Here is a 16,871-nt window from a genome sequence, read left to right as displayed (position 1 = left end):
AAGGAGCCTCACATGTGCAACTCACTTAATCCCCCAGCTTCCGCACCTGCGGATACCTTTCTCGCACCTGCGGACTTGCATCTGCGGTCCCTGGTGCGCATCTGCGAAACCAGCCCAAAATTTTCATCTCCGCATCTGCGCTCAAGGCCTCGCACCTGCGGGCTTGCAGATGTGGCCAATTCTTCGCACCTGCGTTCCCAGCCTTGGCCCAGTGTTTCTCGCACCTGCGCACTCCCCACGCGCACCAGCGGCCTCGCACCTGCGAGGCTTTCTTCCGCAGGTGCGAAAATAGCAGTAGCAGCAGCTCCAACTGCAAATTCCAACTTCGACAAATCCGCTAACCACTCGGAATCTCCCCGAGGCCCTCGGGACCTCAACCAAAAATACCAATAAGTAATATATCAATATACAAACTTATTCGAACCTTCAAATCACTCAAAACAACATCCAATCATCAAATTACCCTCGGATTCAAGCCTAAGAACTTCTAAATTTCTAAATTCGGCAACCGATGCCGAAACCAACCAAACCACATCCGAATGACCTCATATTTTGCACACACATCACAAATGACACTACGAACCTACTCCAACTTCCGAAATTCCATTACGACCCCGATATCAAAATTTCCACTGCCGACCGAAATCGCCAAATTTCCAATTTCGCCAATTCAAGCCTAATTCCACCACGGACCTCCAAATCACATTCCGGACGCACTCCTAAGTCCAAAATCACCTAACGGAGCTAACAGAACCATCAGAATTCAAATCCGAGATCGTTTACACATAGGTCAATATCCGGTTGACTTTTCCAACTTAAGTTTCTACTTAAGAGACTAAGTGTCTCAATTCACTCTGAAACCACTCCGGTCCCGAACCAACTAACCCGACATAACATAATATAGCTGAATAACACAAAAAGAAGTAGAAATGGGGAAAATGAGGCTATAATTATCGAAACGACTGGCCGGGTCATTACAATTTGTCATGAAGATATTTCATCTTTTCTTTGTACAAGGACGAACTTGCATAAGCACGGTACCGCAACTCATCCAATTCATTCAAATGTGCAACCCTCAAGTTAGCGACTACATCCCAATCAAGACTCAACCTCTTTATAGACCACATGGCCTTGTACTCTAGTTCCACCGGAAGATGACAAGCTTTGCCAAACACCAACCGGTATGGCGACATTACGATAGGTGTTTTGTAAGCCGCCCGATAAGCCCATAATGCATCATCAAGCTTCTTGGACCAATCCATCCGGTTAGCATTCATTGTTTTGGATAAAATACTCTTTATCTCCCAGTTGGAGACTTTCACTTGACCACTCCCTTGTGGATGATAGGGAGTCATGACTTTATGAGTAACACCATACTTGCTAAGTAAAGTTTCGAAAGCCTTGTTGCAAAAATGTGACCCCCCATCGCTTATAATAGCCCGCAGAGTACCAAACCTTGTGAAAATATTCTTCTTCAAGAATGCCACCACACTTCTCGCCTCATTGTTGGGTATAGCAATGGCCTCAACCCATTTAGACACATAATCAACAGCGACCAAGATGTAGGTGTTTCCACAAGAACTCATAAAAGGACCCATGAAGTCAATAACCCACACATCAAAAATATCAATCTCCAAAATGGTGGTGAGGGGTATTTTATTTTTCTTTGAGATTCCACTGGCCATTTGACATTCATCACATCTTTTCACTAAATCACTTGCATCCTTGTAAAGAGTGGGCCAATAGAAACTGCAACTTAGTACTTTGGCCGCCGTTCTTGCTCCACCATGATGACCACCATATGGCGAAGAATGACAAGCCCCAAGAATTTCACATTGCTCTTCTTCCGGTACATATCTTCTAATCACCCCATCTGTACAAATCCGGAAAAGGTATGGTTCATCCCAATAATAATCTTGATAATCCCGTTTGAGCTTCTTCCTTTGGTTTGAAGAGAACTCATCCGAGATTTACCACACACAAGGAAATTTGCTAGATCCGTGAACCAAGAGTTTGCACCTCATTCATTGAAATGTCCAAGAGTTTCTCATCGGGAAAGGAGTCATTGACTTCAAGGCCATCATGCGGACTCCCCTCCTCCTCCAAACGAGATAAGTGGTCTGCCACTTGATTTTCACTCCCTTTTCTATCTTGGATGAAAATATCAAACTCTTGCAACAAAAGCACCCATCTCATCAACCGAGCTTTGGAATATTTCTTGCTCATAATATAATGAAGTGCCACATGATCTGTGTGGACAATAACTTTTGCACCCATCAAGTACGAGCGGAACTTCTCAATTGCAAATACAATGTCAAGGAGCTCTTTCTCCGTAACGGTGTAGTTGACTTGGGCACTATTCATGGTCTTACTAGCATATTAGACCGGGTAAAAAATATTGTTGATGCGTTGCCCCAAAACATCCCCAACCGCTACGTCACTTGCATCACATATAAGTTCAAAAGGGACACTCCAATTTGGAGCGGTGATGATGGGAGTAGTTGTCAACTTGAACTTTAACAATTCAAAATCTCTCATGCAATCATCATTGAAGTTAAACTTAGCATCTTTCTCAAGGATTTTGCACAACGGGTTCACCACCTTAGAGAAATCATTGATGAAACGCTGGTAAAACCTCGCGTGGCCTAAGAAACTCCGCACACCCTTCATCGAAGTTGGAGGTGAAAGTTTAGAAATCACCTCAATCTTTGCCTTGTCAATTTCAATTCCATTCTTTGAGATTTTATGGCCAAGGACAATCCCTTCCTCGACCATGAAATGACACTTCTCCCAGTTGAGCACAAAATTTATTTCTTCACATCTTGCCAACACTTTATCTAAATTCACAAGACAATCATCAAAAGAATCTCCAACTACCGAGAAGTCATCCATGAAAACTTCAAGGTAGTCCTCCACTATGTCCGTGAAGATAGTCATCATACAACTTTGAAAAGTCGCCGGTGCATTACACAAATCTAATGGCATCCGCTTGAAAGCAAAAATACCATAGGGACATGTAAAGGTTGTTTTTTCTTGATCCTCCGGAGAAATAAGTATTTGGTTCTAGCCCAAATACCTATCAAGAAAGCAATAGAAAGCACGACCGGCCAACCTATCAAGAATTTGGTCTAGGAAGGGAAGTGCAAAACGATCCTTCCTTTTGACTTTGTTGAGCTTGCGATAATCCATACATACTCTCCAACCGGTCAACGTTCTTATAGGAATCAACTCATTCTTGTCATTGGTGACCACCGTCATGCCCCCTTCTTTGGGACACATTGAACCGGAGAAGTCCACGAACTATCGAAAATGGGGTAGACAACCCCGGCACCAACCACTTGATAATCTCCTTCTTGACAACTTCGTGCATAGCCTCATTGAGTCTCTTTTGATGTTCAATAGATGGTTTGGCGCCTTCCTCTAAGTTGATCGTATGCATGCAAAATGCGGGGCTTATCCCGCGAATATCCGCCAATATCCACCCAATAGTCTGCTTCCTCTTATGTAGCACCTCCAATGTAGAATCTACACTACAAAAATTTGAATTTTTCGTGGCAACATATAGCGGCGACCCTATAGGTTGCTATAACAGGTATACTATTAGCAACGACTGTAAAGGTTGCTACAGAAGATAAATATTTGGCAGCGACTTTTCTGAGGTCGCCTCTGATGTGGCTAAAATTTTCGGTCCCGCTAAGAATCAAATTTTGGCTCCATATTATTTGTGGCAACTTTTAATTTGTCACCACTAAAGTTATTTTGGAGCAACTGGGTCACTATTATACCCTAGATATTTTAATTTAAAATAACAAAATAAAATTAAAAAATCTCATTCTAATTAAAAGAAACGAAACAGAGACACACAAAGCCATAAACACTTCTCTACTAGAAATCACTCCTCTCTAGAAATCCCTCCCCCTCTCTAAATTACTTCTCTGCTAAAATTTTACCCAACTCTAAATCTCTCTAATCAAAATGTGAATCTCATTTATCAGGTATGTGTTCAAATTCCTAATCTTTTCCTTTTTTTTTGGAACAAAAATCTCATATAGCTGTTGTTCAAATCCATATCGATTTTGTGGAGGAATAACTGCACAACCGATTTCTCTCATATACCTTCTAGTGACCCTAATACTTTCCTTTTTGTTTATACCCATACCAGTTAATATATAAATTTATGTTTGGGGTTATTTATAAGGATACTCTAAGGCAAAATTTTCAACATGCAGTTAGGGATTATTGTTATTTCAGTGATTTTACATTTGTATTCTTAGATTGCATCTCGAATTTCTCTGAACCATTTGATAATCTACAGGAATACAAAATAAATGGCACAGAAAGACTCATTTGAAGCCTATTTGTTGTTGTTGTTGTTGTTGTTGTTATTGTTGATTTTCAGTCTTGTCAGAACTCGACTATCTCAGTTTGGGTAAGTTTAAAGCTTCTTGTTGAGAGACCTATTGCATGTTGGTATTCCATTCTTATTTTTTTTTCTTTTATGGCTATATGCCTAAATCAGTAGATAGATACTTTTAAATTTTATAAGGCGCATATATGTTACTGTAAGGTTATAAGAAAATATAATACTTCTTTGCGACTGATGTTCTTTTGACACATTCTACACATTTTTTACATTAGAATTAAATGCATGTGTTTGGTTACTTAAACAATAATTTGAATGTAAAATGCTTTCTTGATCATCTAAAAAAAGGAGTTTAGAGCCTATCAATTTAATACTTTTTGAGTCTAGCTGGGTAAGAGATGTTAAATTTGTTTATCAATAAGGTGTTTGTAGATGTGGCAGTATACATTTATGTTTTTATGAAACTGGTTAATTTTCTTGTAACCAAAAGGTGTGTAAGAGTAGAAACTTATTGCAATATTTCTCATTTTATTTAGAGCTGAATTGATTTTGTTCATTTCTCTTATATGTTAGTTATTATATATATTTTGACTATTATCACCACTGCACTTTTATTTAATTAACTTTTTTTTTAAATAGAAAGGATGGATAAAGGTTGGTTGAATATTAGGAATAGAGTCGACCAAAGGTATAGAGATGGAGTAGACAACTTTCTTAATTGGGCATTCGGTCAACCAACTGTGAGCACTATGATTCGGTGTCCTTGTAAAGAATATCGTGTTCAAGCTACTGGTTAGTGTAAGAGGTGATTTATTGAGGAAGGGTTTCTGGGATTCTCATAAAGTGTGGGACTTGCATGGAGAAGTGTTAGTTAGAGTTAAAACTTCTATTATTGTAGTTAGTAATGATAAAGCAGAAGATGATAGCATTGAAGAGGATAATATTAGTGAAATGATTCACGATGCTTGTGGATATACGAATGTGGAGGATAATAATAATAATTTAGAGGACAACGAAGAGCCAAATATACATGAAACAAAGTTCTACAAATTGTTAGAAGATGCTGAAACAGAACTTTATTCTGGTTGTAAAAAAGTCTCGATGTTGTCTTGTGTTGTTAACTACTTCACTTGAAATGTCTTAACCATTGGAGCAACAAATCTATGGATGCACTACTGAGCTTCTTTAAAGAAGTTTTTCCCAAGAGGTCATTTGTGCCAAATTCTTTCTATGAAGCAAAGAAAGCTCTGTGTCCTCGGCTTGGGGTATACCAAAATAGATGCATGTCGGAATGATTGTATTTTATATTGGCGTGATTATGCCGATATCCAAGCATGTCCTAAGTGCGGTAAGTCCATATGGAAGTCCAAAGAACACTGAGGCCGATATCCAAGCATGTCCATATTAAACTAACAATGAAATTAGTTCTTGATGCTTGAAGCTTTGTGCCTATATTTTATTTTTAAAAGTTCTCTGTATGTTTGTCCTTATCAGACTTACAATAAAATTAGTTCTTGATGCTTGTAGCTTTATGTCTACATCTTATTTTGAACAATTCTCTGTATTTTTGTCCTAATTAGACTGAATGAAATTAATTGGTAATGTTTGAAGCTTTAATTTCATAATAGAATGAGTGGTGAAGTAAAATTGGTGCTTTACTCCAATATTTCATCAATTAATTGATTTTAATTCTCTGCTATTTGAATTAATATTTTCTCTAGTCTGATCAATCATTTTCTTTTTATGTGATGTTGTAGGAAATGAAAGAAACTGGACGAGGAAAAAGTGAGAGAGGAGGGACGAATTTTGATCAATCATTCTCTGATATCTGCTTCAGGCGTTGTTGCTGCTGTTTCTACTGATTTACTCCTACCTATGACTATAAAAGTGTTTGTGTGATATGGTCAATTACTAGGTGTTGTATGATATGGTTGATTACAGAGTATATGTTAACTGAAATTTGGGGAGTCCCATGCAAGCTCTGGCCATTGGGAAAGAAGCATACGATATTTAAGGCTGTGATTAATACTTAAACAAATTATTGCGAGACGAAATGGAAAATTCTTAAAGAAAATTCAGTGTGCAACCTTGATGGGATGTCCTGGTATCTCAGATTGTCGATCGTATATTGAATTTTTGAGTAGTTGATCGGGTTTAATGAAGGATGGTGCTGGTATTAGCATTGGGCGATCTTCACATCCCGCATAGGGCTGCTGAACTTCCCGCTAAGTTTAAATCTATGCTTGTTCCTAGAAAGATTCATCATATCATCTGTAGTGGTAACATGTGCATTAAAGTGAGTCTTTCTCAATATCATTAAAGTGTTCCTGGAAAGATCCAGCATATCATTTGGTAATAAGTAGACTTAATTAACAGAAAATTTAGATGCGTCTTGAGCATAGTAGATGCTTCTCTATTTTCTCTACATGTTTGTTCCAAGTTTAGAACCTCCCTCAATCTGCCAAAAGATGAGTTTTTAGATCTCAAAATATAAACCATAAAAATAAATAGATAACTTCTATTCTATGACATAGTATAGAAAGTAATTTCATCAAAAAGGAGAGCACTGTCCATCAGTTGTAATGCATATTGCATTTTGAAAATGATTGAACAAAAAGATTTCATTTACTTTACTGATTTTAAAACGATTGCACCAAAAAAATAGAAAAATTTTCAAGTGTGTCTTCTGCTCTCTTCTGTAAGTGCCCGAAGGAATTGCACATCAAAATCTCAATCTTGTGTTCATCCCCCCTTCTTTTCTTCTTACTAAAAAAAGAAAACTTCTCTGTTTTTCTCAAATGTAACAAAACTCTGAATGGCTTTGAATAGTCAAAGGAGCAAAGTAGAATAAAAAATTTCATTCATGTCTCGCCAAAGGCAATAATGAGTTTAGATTTCTTTTCCAGAGGAAATGAATGATATTATGGTAGTAACTATCAAAAAGATTTGAATACTTCATTTTGGATGGTCAAATATTCCCTCTTATATTTAACTTAAGTAGAAAGATCCCATGTTTTATTACCTCTTCGTGTTTATTATTTGGTTATTTACTTTTATTAGTTACCTATTAATGTATCCTATGGCGTGTACATAATGTCTTTTGTTTCAAGCATTTGTTTGAGTGTTTCAATTAACCTATTTGATATGAGACAATACCTTAATCTCGCCCTCAACTCTTTTAACCCTATCAATCCAAAATGTTATCAATACAACATATACCAATAGCATTAGAATGACTGCATTAGACAAGTAACCAAGCACAATACTTTTCTCAGCTAATTAAATTTTTTTTAACTATTAAACTGACCAGTAAATATTTCAGCACTAGAAAATTTACCAGAACTAAGCAGAAAGAAACATGCCTTGGCACTTTAAATGAGCTTAGCTTCATGACTTGATATTATGTGTGTACCTTTTTCTGTATTTATCTTCAAGATGATTTGAAAACTTTAACACCAGAACATGGAGCAATTAATAGATTGCAATTTGCAACTAGCTGCAAATAAACTATCCATATGATCTGCTAGAAAAATTGAGAAGGATGTAAATGGAATTGAGGGAGTTGACAAGATGCCAATGAAGCATAAGTTTGTCCTAGATATGAAAGTCCAATAACTCTTTTTAGATAAAAAGAAGCACATCATCTTTAAACTTAGACCCTCTTCTGTTATTCTTGAAGTTTTTCTATGGAGGTAAAACTTCAAGATTTCTCTCATTATATATATATATATATATATATATATATATATATATTATATTTGTTTAGCAGGGACAAGGTACTTAAACAATGGTATTGTTCAAGGATGGTGTCGACCAGGGAGCAGTTACAAGGCACTTAATATTTTATCTTTTTTGGGATATGTATATGCGTACAATTACAATGCACAATGAATTGTCGTGTAGTATATATGGAATTGATTTTTTAGTAATGAAAATATTTATAATATTCGATTTGAGAAATTCTTTTGGTATTTTTTAAATATTATTGGTTGCTTTTAATATTGGTAGTCAATTGATGTGAAGATCCAGATATTAAAATTTAGAGAATTACGTTCCTGCTGGAAATGTATATAATTTTGGTCATTATAGTTTTTGAGAAAATAAGTTTTAGTGGCGACATTATTTTGTCACAAAATATTAGTAGTTGTTGCAATGTTAAAGTTGCCACTGTTGGTTTATTTCTTTTGCAGTGACTTTAGTCTCTACAGAAAGTTATTGTGTCTTTCATGGTTTATTATTTTGTGGCGACACGAGTCGCTACTAACAATCATTTATAGTGGCGATATGATCTTACCACTGAAAATAATATTTTGGCAGCGATAGTAGTCGCCGCTAAAGGTGAATAGCAGTGGTGACCCAACTAAATTTTTATTCTTGTGGAACCATTTTTGTAGCTGTTTTTTTCACCTTTTGTGGTAAATATGTCTCCGCAAAATATGCGCTCTACTGGGAACATAGTCTAGAGAACCTCTCCACTCAATCCTCGGCAACCCCGACATCACCAATGTCACGATCTTAGCGTGACAATCTAGAACATCATGACATGGAGACAACCAATCCATACCCAAGATCACGTCGAAATCAACCATACTAAGTAATATAAGATCAACTCTAGTCTCCAATCCCCCCAATAGTCACCACACACGACCGATATACACGGTCCACAATAATAGTATCGCCCACGGGCGTAGAGACATGAACAAATGAAACTAAGGACTCACGGGGCATATCCAAATGATGAGCAAAATACGATGATATATATGAATAAGTGGAACCAGGGTCAAATAATACAGAAGCCTCCCTGTGGCAAACTGAGACAATACCTGTGATCACTGCATCTGAAGCAATAGCATCTAGTATGGCAAGAATAGTATAGAATCGAGCCTGACCGCCACCTGATCGGCCTCCCCCTCTAGGGCGACCCCTAGCTGACTGAGCTCCACCCCAAGCTGGTTGAGTAGGTAGTGAAGTAATGGGTTCTGAAGTCGTAGGCTGACTCCTCTATTGAGCTGGACCTCCTGTAAGGCGGGGACAATACCTCTTGATGTGACCCATATCTCCACACTCGAAACAACCCCTCCTTACGAATCGCAGTGGGGACTGGAGGGAGCCCCGAGCAACAGAATACCTGCTAGAAGAACCCGATGCCGATGAGCCCTGAACTGAAGGTGCATGGGATGAACTCTGAGCTGGAAGGGCACTGAGAGATGACTGGCCCTGATGTGTAGCGTATGAACCATGGCCAGATAATGCACCAAGGTGAACTGGACGAGTCGCCTGAGCATGCCTATAAGGACGACCCCGGCCGTGGTGGAACTGACCTCCAGAAGGAACACCACTAAAACCTCCTGACCCCGAGGCCTCTTGGCCTCCCTCTCAACCCGCTCCTAGCTGCGGACCATCTCTATCTACCGAGCAATATCGACAACCTCATCAAAAGTTACACCAGATACCCTCTCCCTAATCATAAGCAACCGCAGCTGATATATGAGGCCATCAATGAACCTCTTGATCCTCTCCCTATCAGTGGGAACCAACTAAACTGTGTGATGAGCCAACTCAGAAAACTTCATCTCGTACTGCATCACAGACATGCCATCCTGACGAAGCTACTCAAACTGTCTGCGCAGCTCCTCTCTGTGAGACTGCGGCACGAACTTCTCCAAGAAGAGAACGAAGAACTCCTGCCATGTAAGTTGTGCTGCACCGACCGGCCTGCACCTCTCATAAGCCTCCCACCATCTAAAGGCAGCCCCAGAAAACTGAAAAGTAGTGAATGAGACCCCACTAGTCTCCAGAATACCCGCTCTCTGAAGTATCCGCTCGCACTTATCCAGAAAGCCTGAGCATCCTCTGACTCAGCACCGCTAAATGATGGAGGTCGTAGCCTCCCAAATCTCTCAAGTCTCCTCTGCTCATCATCATCCATAACGGGGATCACCTGGGCCTGAGCAGCTGCAACCGGCTGGACTGGTGGTACCCCCGGTATCTGAAGTCCCTGCACTACCTACTCTGGAGTACGAGCAATAGGGGTATGAGTGCCTCCCCCGGCCTGAGAAGTGGCTGGCGCGGCTTGAGCCGATACCACCTGTGCAAGGCCTGTGCAAACCGTCAATATCTAGGCTAAAGTCTCCTGAAGTCCTGGAATCACAATGGACACAGCTGGTGCCTGAGTTGGCCCCACTGGCTCAACTGTATTGGGTACCTGCTCCTGAGCTGGAGCGACTGGTGGGTCTGAAGGTGCTGCCCTAGCTGTTGTACGAGTTGCACCTCTGCCCCTACCGCTGCCTCTACCGTGACCTCGCCCTCTCGCGGCCCTAACTGGTGGTACTGGTGGCTGTCCATCCTGCCCAGTAGTACGTGTCCTCACCATCTATGAGAGAATAGAGTAACAGAAGTTTAGTTATCGGAATCAACAAATTCGCACGACAAGAAGACAAGAATGTGAAATTTCCTAAGGGTTCGGCAGCCTCTCGAAGATAGGTACGGACGTCTCCATACCAATCCGCAAGACTCTACTAAACCTGCTCATGGCTCGTGAGACCTATGTAACCTAGGCTCTGATACCAACTTGTCACGACTCAAAACCAATCGTCGTGATGGTGCCTATCGTGGAACTAGGCAAACCAATTACTTAACTATTTCAACATAACCAAAATCTTTGAAAAATTACGGAAGCATTTAATAATTAAGGAAACCTTTGAAAAACATAAATAAATACGCAACCCAATACAATCTCTCCCAAAACTGGGGTGTCACCGAGTACATGAGCATCTACAACGGAAGATAGTCTAATACAATGTCTAAAGAGTAAAAATTGAAATACACGTAAAGATAACAAAGGAGGGCCATGGTCTGCGAACTTCATGCAGCTACCTCGATAGTCTCCCGTGATCCTGACTCCACACTCAACAGCCACCGTAACTGGAAGCACCTGGATCTGCACACGAGGTGCACGGTGTAGCGTGAGTACAACCAACTCAATAAGTAACAAATCCAAACTTTGGACTGAAAGTAGTGACGAACTCAACCGGCACAGTTCAATATAGAAATAACAGTGCAGAAACGTAGGCATGATTTCAAGTTCAACAGATAAACTCAAAACAGTAAAATAGATCAAATCTGAATGATAAGAAGCATATAACTTCTCTACTATTACATGCCAATGCATATGTTGTATGTGATGCACCATGTTGACAGCCTCATGTGCTCATACTCTCAATTGCTCAATCACTCAGTACTATATATGGCCAATCCGACCCAGAAAATATCCATCCCGGAATATATACATCGACTGACCATCAGTCATCCAGTACCGAGTAGGGTCAATCCAGCCTGTGGGGAAGATCCATCCCCAGGTATATAATGCTTCGGACAAGATCCATGTCTAGGGAAGATCCATCCCTCAATATAATCAACTGCGCTCACTGAGAGTGTGTGTAGACTCAGGAGGGGCTCCTTCAGCCCAAGCGCTATTATAATCAGTATAACCGCTGCGGCGTGCAGCCCGATCCCATAAATGTCACTCATAATCAGGCCCTCGGCCTCACTCAGTCACCAATCTCTCCAGTCTCTCTCACGGGCTCACCATGTCAATGAAACTAGCCCGAAAACAATTATACGATGCATCAATAAGTAACAACAGAGACTGAGATACGATGTGAAATGAATGAATATGACTAAGTACGAAATATCAATGATATCAGTAAGACAACAGCAAGAAACGACCACTATGGGTACCAACAGTACCGGCATATAGCCTAAACATGATCTCTAGCATGATTAACAGCTTAATTACTTTATTACATGATGAAAACACGGACATCAACAAGATAAGTCCATTATACAGTGCCATGGAATCGACCAGATCACAATTCTCACGGTGCACGCCCATATGCCCGTCAGTTGGCATGTGCGTCACCTCAACACCAATCATATAACACATGTTTCGGGGTTTTGAACCCTCAGAGCCAAGTTTAGAAGTGTTACTTACCTCAATCCGAGCAAATCCCTACTCCAATACGCCTTTGCCTTGCAAATCGGCCACCAAATGACCCGAATCTAGCCACAAACAGTACAATACAATCAATACGAGCTAAAGGAATCAATTCTACAAGAAATTACTAAGTTATAACTCAAAATCTGAAATTGGTTCAAAACCGCCTCCGACCCATGTCTCGGAATCCAACAACACTCACAAAATCCGAAAGCCCATCCAACCACGAGTCTAGTCCATACAATTTTTATCAAAATCTGACACCCAGCCGTCACCCAAATCCCCAAAATTAACTCTCCAAATCTTTAGCCTCAAACTCCTAAATTACACCTCAAAAACACCAAAAATAGGTGGAAAAATCAGTGGGGATACAAGATTATTGATCAAAAACAAGCACAGGGGACTTACCTCAAGAATCTCCTCGAAAACCCCCTCAAAAATCACCGTAGTCCGAGCTCAAAATATTTGAAAATGAAGAAAATCGCGAACCCTTATGTTTATATGTTCTGCCCAGTCAAACCACACCTACGGTCCAAAATCCGCTCCTACGGTCCCGCTTTTGCTGAGAAATCTCCGTATTTACGGAATTCACTTACCCAGCGTGCCTCCACTTCTACAACCCTTGTCCCGCATCTGCGCAATCGCATGTGCGAAATTCACGATCGCACCTGCGAGACTTCTGCTCCTGCGCCCCTAACACCGCATCTGCGACCACACAGGTACGGAAAATGACCTTGCACCTGTGACCTCTACTCACCTCCTTCTTGCCCGCTTCTGTGGCTCCTTTCTCGCTCCTGCAAGCTCGCATCTGCAGTGCCCACTCCGCAGATGCGATTACACTAGTAGCTGCCAACTTCAGCAATTCTTCAACTTCAAACCTTGGTCCGTTAACCACCCGAAATCAACCCGAGGCCCCCCGAGACCTCGACCAAATATACCAACAAGTCCTAAAACATCATACAAACTTAGTCGAACCATGAAATCACCTCAAACAACATCAAAAGCACAAATCGCACATAGATTCAAGCCTAATGAACTTTGAAACTTCCAAATTCAATAACCGATGCTGAAACCTATCAAATCACGTCTAATTGACCCCAAATTTTGCACACAAGTCGCAAATGACACCACGGACCTACTCTAACTTCCGAAATCGGAATCCAACCCCGATATCAAAAATTCCATTCCCGGACAAATTTTTCAAAAATTCAACTTTCGCCATTTCAAGCCTAATTCCACTACGGACTTAAAAATTACAATCCGGACATGCTCCTAAATCCAAAATCACCCAACGGAGCTAACGGAACCATCAAAATTTAAATCCGGGGTCGTTCTTACATAAGTCAATATCCGGTCAACTTTTTCAACTTAAGCTTTCTATTATGAGACTAAGTGTCTTAATTCATTCCGCAATCTCTCTGGACCCGAACCAACTAACCTGATAAGTCATAAAACAACAGTAAAGCACAAAATGAGCATAAAGGGTGGGGGAGAAACGGGGCTACAACTCTCGAAACGACCGACCGGGTCATTATAGGGGGAGTAGAGGTTCATCATGCAAGCCAAGGTGAGCACTTCCTTCGTCTCCTGACACAACCGCAGTAGACAGGCTACCATTCTCCATACCCAAGGGCCCACCTGTGCCAAACAAATCTAGTATTTATGGCACAACTCAAAAATTACGGGGTCGATTCCCCTTCTCAAAGAAAATACACCCAAAGTAAATGGGTGCGTATAAACGTACATAAAGCCCTTCTGAGGGAAGGTTACTCGCTCCACCAGTTCGGGAGAGATGATGTTCAGATCATGGAAATCACAACCCTCTTTCATAGAAGGAATGCTAGAAGGGCGGATGGAAGAAGAGTATACGCCAACAGCCCATGTACGAGAACTTGTAGAAGGAAACTTCTCTTCGAAGTCCTTGGCTATGTTGAGTCTTCTAGGAATGATGGTGCTCACCGTAGGAGGGTCAGCATCAACGGTGTTTTCTTTGTTTTTAAGAGAACTTGAGTTCTTGGAAGAGGAAGCCATGGTCAGCAGAAGGAAATAAGAGTTCTTTGAAGATGAAAATTAAAGAAGAGTGGAAGCAAGAAAGAGTAGAATGCTAAGAAGTTGAGAGAGTTTGAAGAACTGTGAAGTGTAAAAGAAGAAGAATAAGGTGTATAAGTAAAGAAATAGGCGGCTAAAATAGTGGCTATGATTATCTCGAGAACCGGCAAAAATATTGTTGAATTGTGGAGTAACGCGTGTTCGGTACATTAAATGTGGAGAGACATGCGTCTAATCAAGCGTCAAAAACTTTTCAGAAGGGATCAGAAAATTTTCCGCCAAGAAAGGAATCTGCACCAACTTCCCGATGACACAAAGATGTGCCACCGGAAAGCAGGGAGACTATCTGTATAGGGTAAAATTGCTTCATATTAAATATTCGAATAATAGAGCGACACGTGGAACTGGAGACAGACGAAAGACGAAGCAAGTGGAAACTAAGACCGAGGACAGCAGCTTCGGTTGGCACCGGGCAGACCCCGAAGGGAACATTGCTAATGAATATTTTCCACCCGATGACATTCAACGAAGAATATTTCTCAGTATTAAATACATAATCCGTTACAGAGAATTTTGGCATTCATGGCCTACCGTTATATATTCATCAATGGCCCCATAATTGTCATTTAAGAGGGACTTGATCCTAGGACCTTGTTCCCTAGGTGTAGCTATAAATAGTGACTTCAACAGCCATTGTAAGACACGAAAATTGTGACAAACTTATGCTACACATTATTCTAAACTCAATAATACCTTATTTTCAGTCTATTGATATTCTTATTGCTATCTTCGGAAGCCTTACTCCCGGAATCAAGTTGTTTGTTGTCTTATCTCGATTTCAACGCTAAGTCTTATATTTTATTTAATTTATTTATCATTTTGGTATAAAATTGATTTGCTTGTCTATAGTAAATTCAACTGTACCGTTTTACGAGTAAACATATGCCTCAACCAGGTTGTGTTATCTTAGGGATAAGAGTCAGAAACATCACAGAATTTTAAAATCCACTATGGTCTCTGAATAAAAACTAGAAATCTATTAATTTTCAAACATAGACTTTTCTTCAACTCTTGAACATGAATGCTTTAATCCTTTTTCTCTCCTATTGTTTTTGTTAAATTTAGTAAAGCAAAGAATTGTGCATCCGGAGAATAGAATTCCGGTCTTTTCCTCTCTCTTTTATCCTTTTCTTTTAGTATAAACATAAGCATCCTTCTTATGGTTAGAGGATTCCATTATATAAAAAGACCCTTTGTATTTCACAGTAAGGAAAAACTGCTTAGCACGTATTTTAGAATGATCTCTCCAATTTTAATCAATTAAACTTTAGCCCTTAATATTTATTAAACCAGATAATCTAATATAGTAGTTCAAATATGATGACTAGTACAACTCAACCTTACAATAATTAGACCGTATCTTACAAAAACCTGAACAAAAACATTATTATGCACTAACCTGAACGTTTGTTGATGACAGTACAGGATCCGCATTAGCACAGGATCCACAGCAGCAGGTTGAATAACCAAAACTCCAGTTTGCTGAATTATTTGAACAACTAACTATCATATTGATTAATATTGGTTGCTGGCGCCCGGTGGGAGGTGGCTGATACCCTCCCTGTTCGAGGTTGTTGATAGTAATAGCAATTAGGTTGAGAATATATATATATATATATACTTCTCTTCCTCCCAAACTCCATGCTTTGTGATCCTCAAATTAAGAAGTTTTTGGATCAATTCATCGGTTGACAATTTTTTGGTATCGATTAAGACTAGTGCAAAGAGAAAAACATATGCAAAGAGATAGCATGAAGAAAAGACTTCGAGGAAGAGCCATATTAGATTGATTGTGAATGAATTTTGAAAGACCAATCACGTCCTTTTATATAGGATAGAAGTATGTCCTAAATTGTAATGAGGTGGGAAACCTTTGTGCTGTACAATTCAACTGCAAGTCCTTTAGTCTTCAAATATAATTAGGACATTAGGCCATGAAGTTCAATTGCACTTCCTTTCTCATTATTTTTGAGAAACAGGATTGAAACTGCTAAACTCGAGGGATATATTTGAGACCTACTTGTAATTAACATCATCTGATTCTAGCTATGGCAATTGAAACAATCTTTGCATATTTTTCTATTGTGACAAAACAGATTAACATCAAATACAATATAGTCACACTTAATTATTTGAAGAACACATTGAGTAAGGAAAATAACTCACATTCAGCTTCAACACCTGCATCCAAACGTCTTCCTTGATTTTGTGATTAATTGAAACCCATCATTTTGAATCAATTTCTTAATTCTCAAATTGTGCAATAAACTAAAGTTGGTCCCAAACCACCTGGATTAAATACATCCCGAATTAAAAAAAAAATAATGGTAAATCACTTTGCATTGTATTTAATCTAGTAATCACGGTCCCAGTCGAAATAGAGAGCACTTAAGAATATCAACG

The sequence above is a fragment of the Nicotiana tabacum genome, chromosome 12, assembly GCF_000715075.1.
Source record: "Nicotiana tabacum cultivar K326 chromosome 12, ASM71507v2, whole genome shotgun sequence".
Lineage (NCBI taxonomy): Eukaryota > Viridiplantae > Streptophyta > Magnoliopsida > Solanales > Solanaceae > Nicotiana > Nicotiana tabacum.
The sequence above is the reverse complement of the archived record's forward strand: the minus strand, read 5'-3'. Positions refer to the sequence as shown.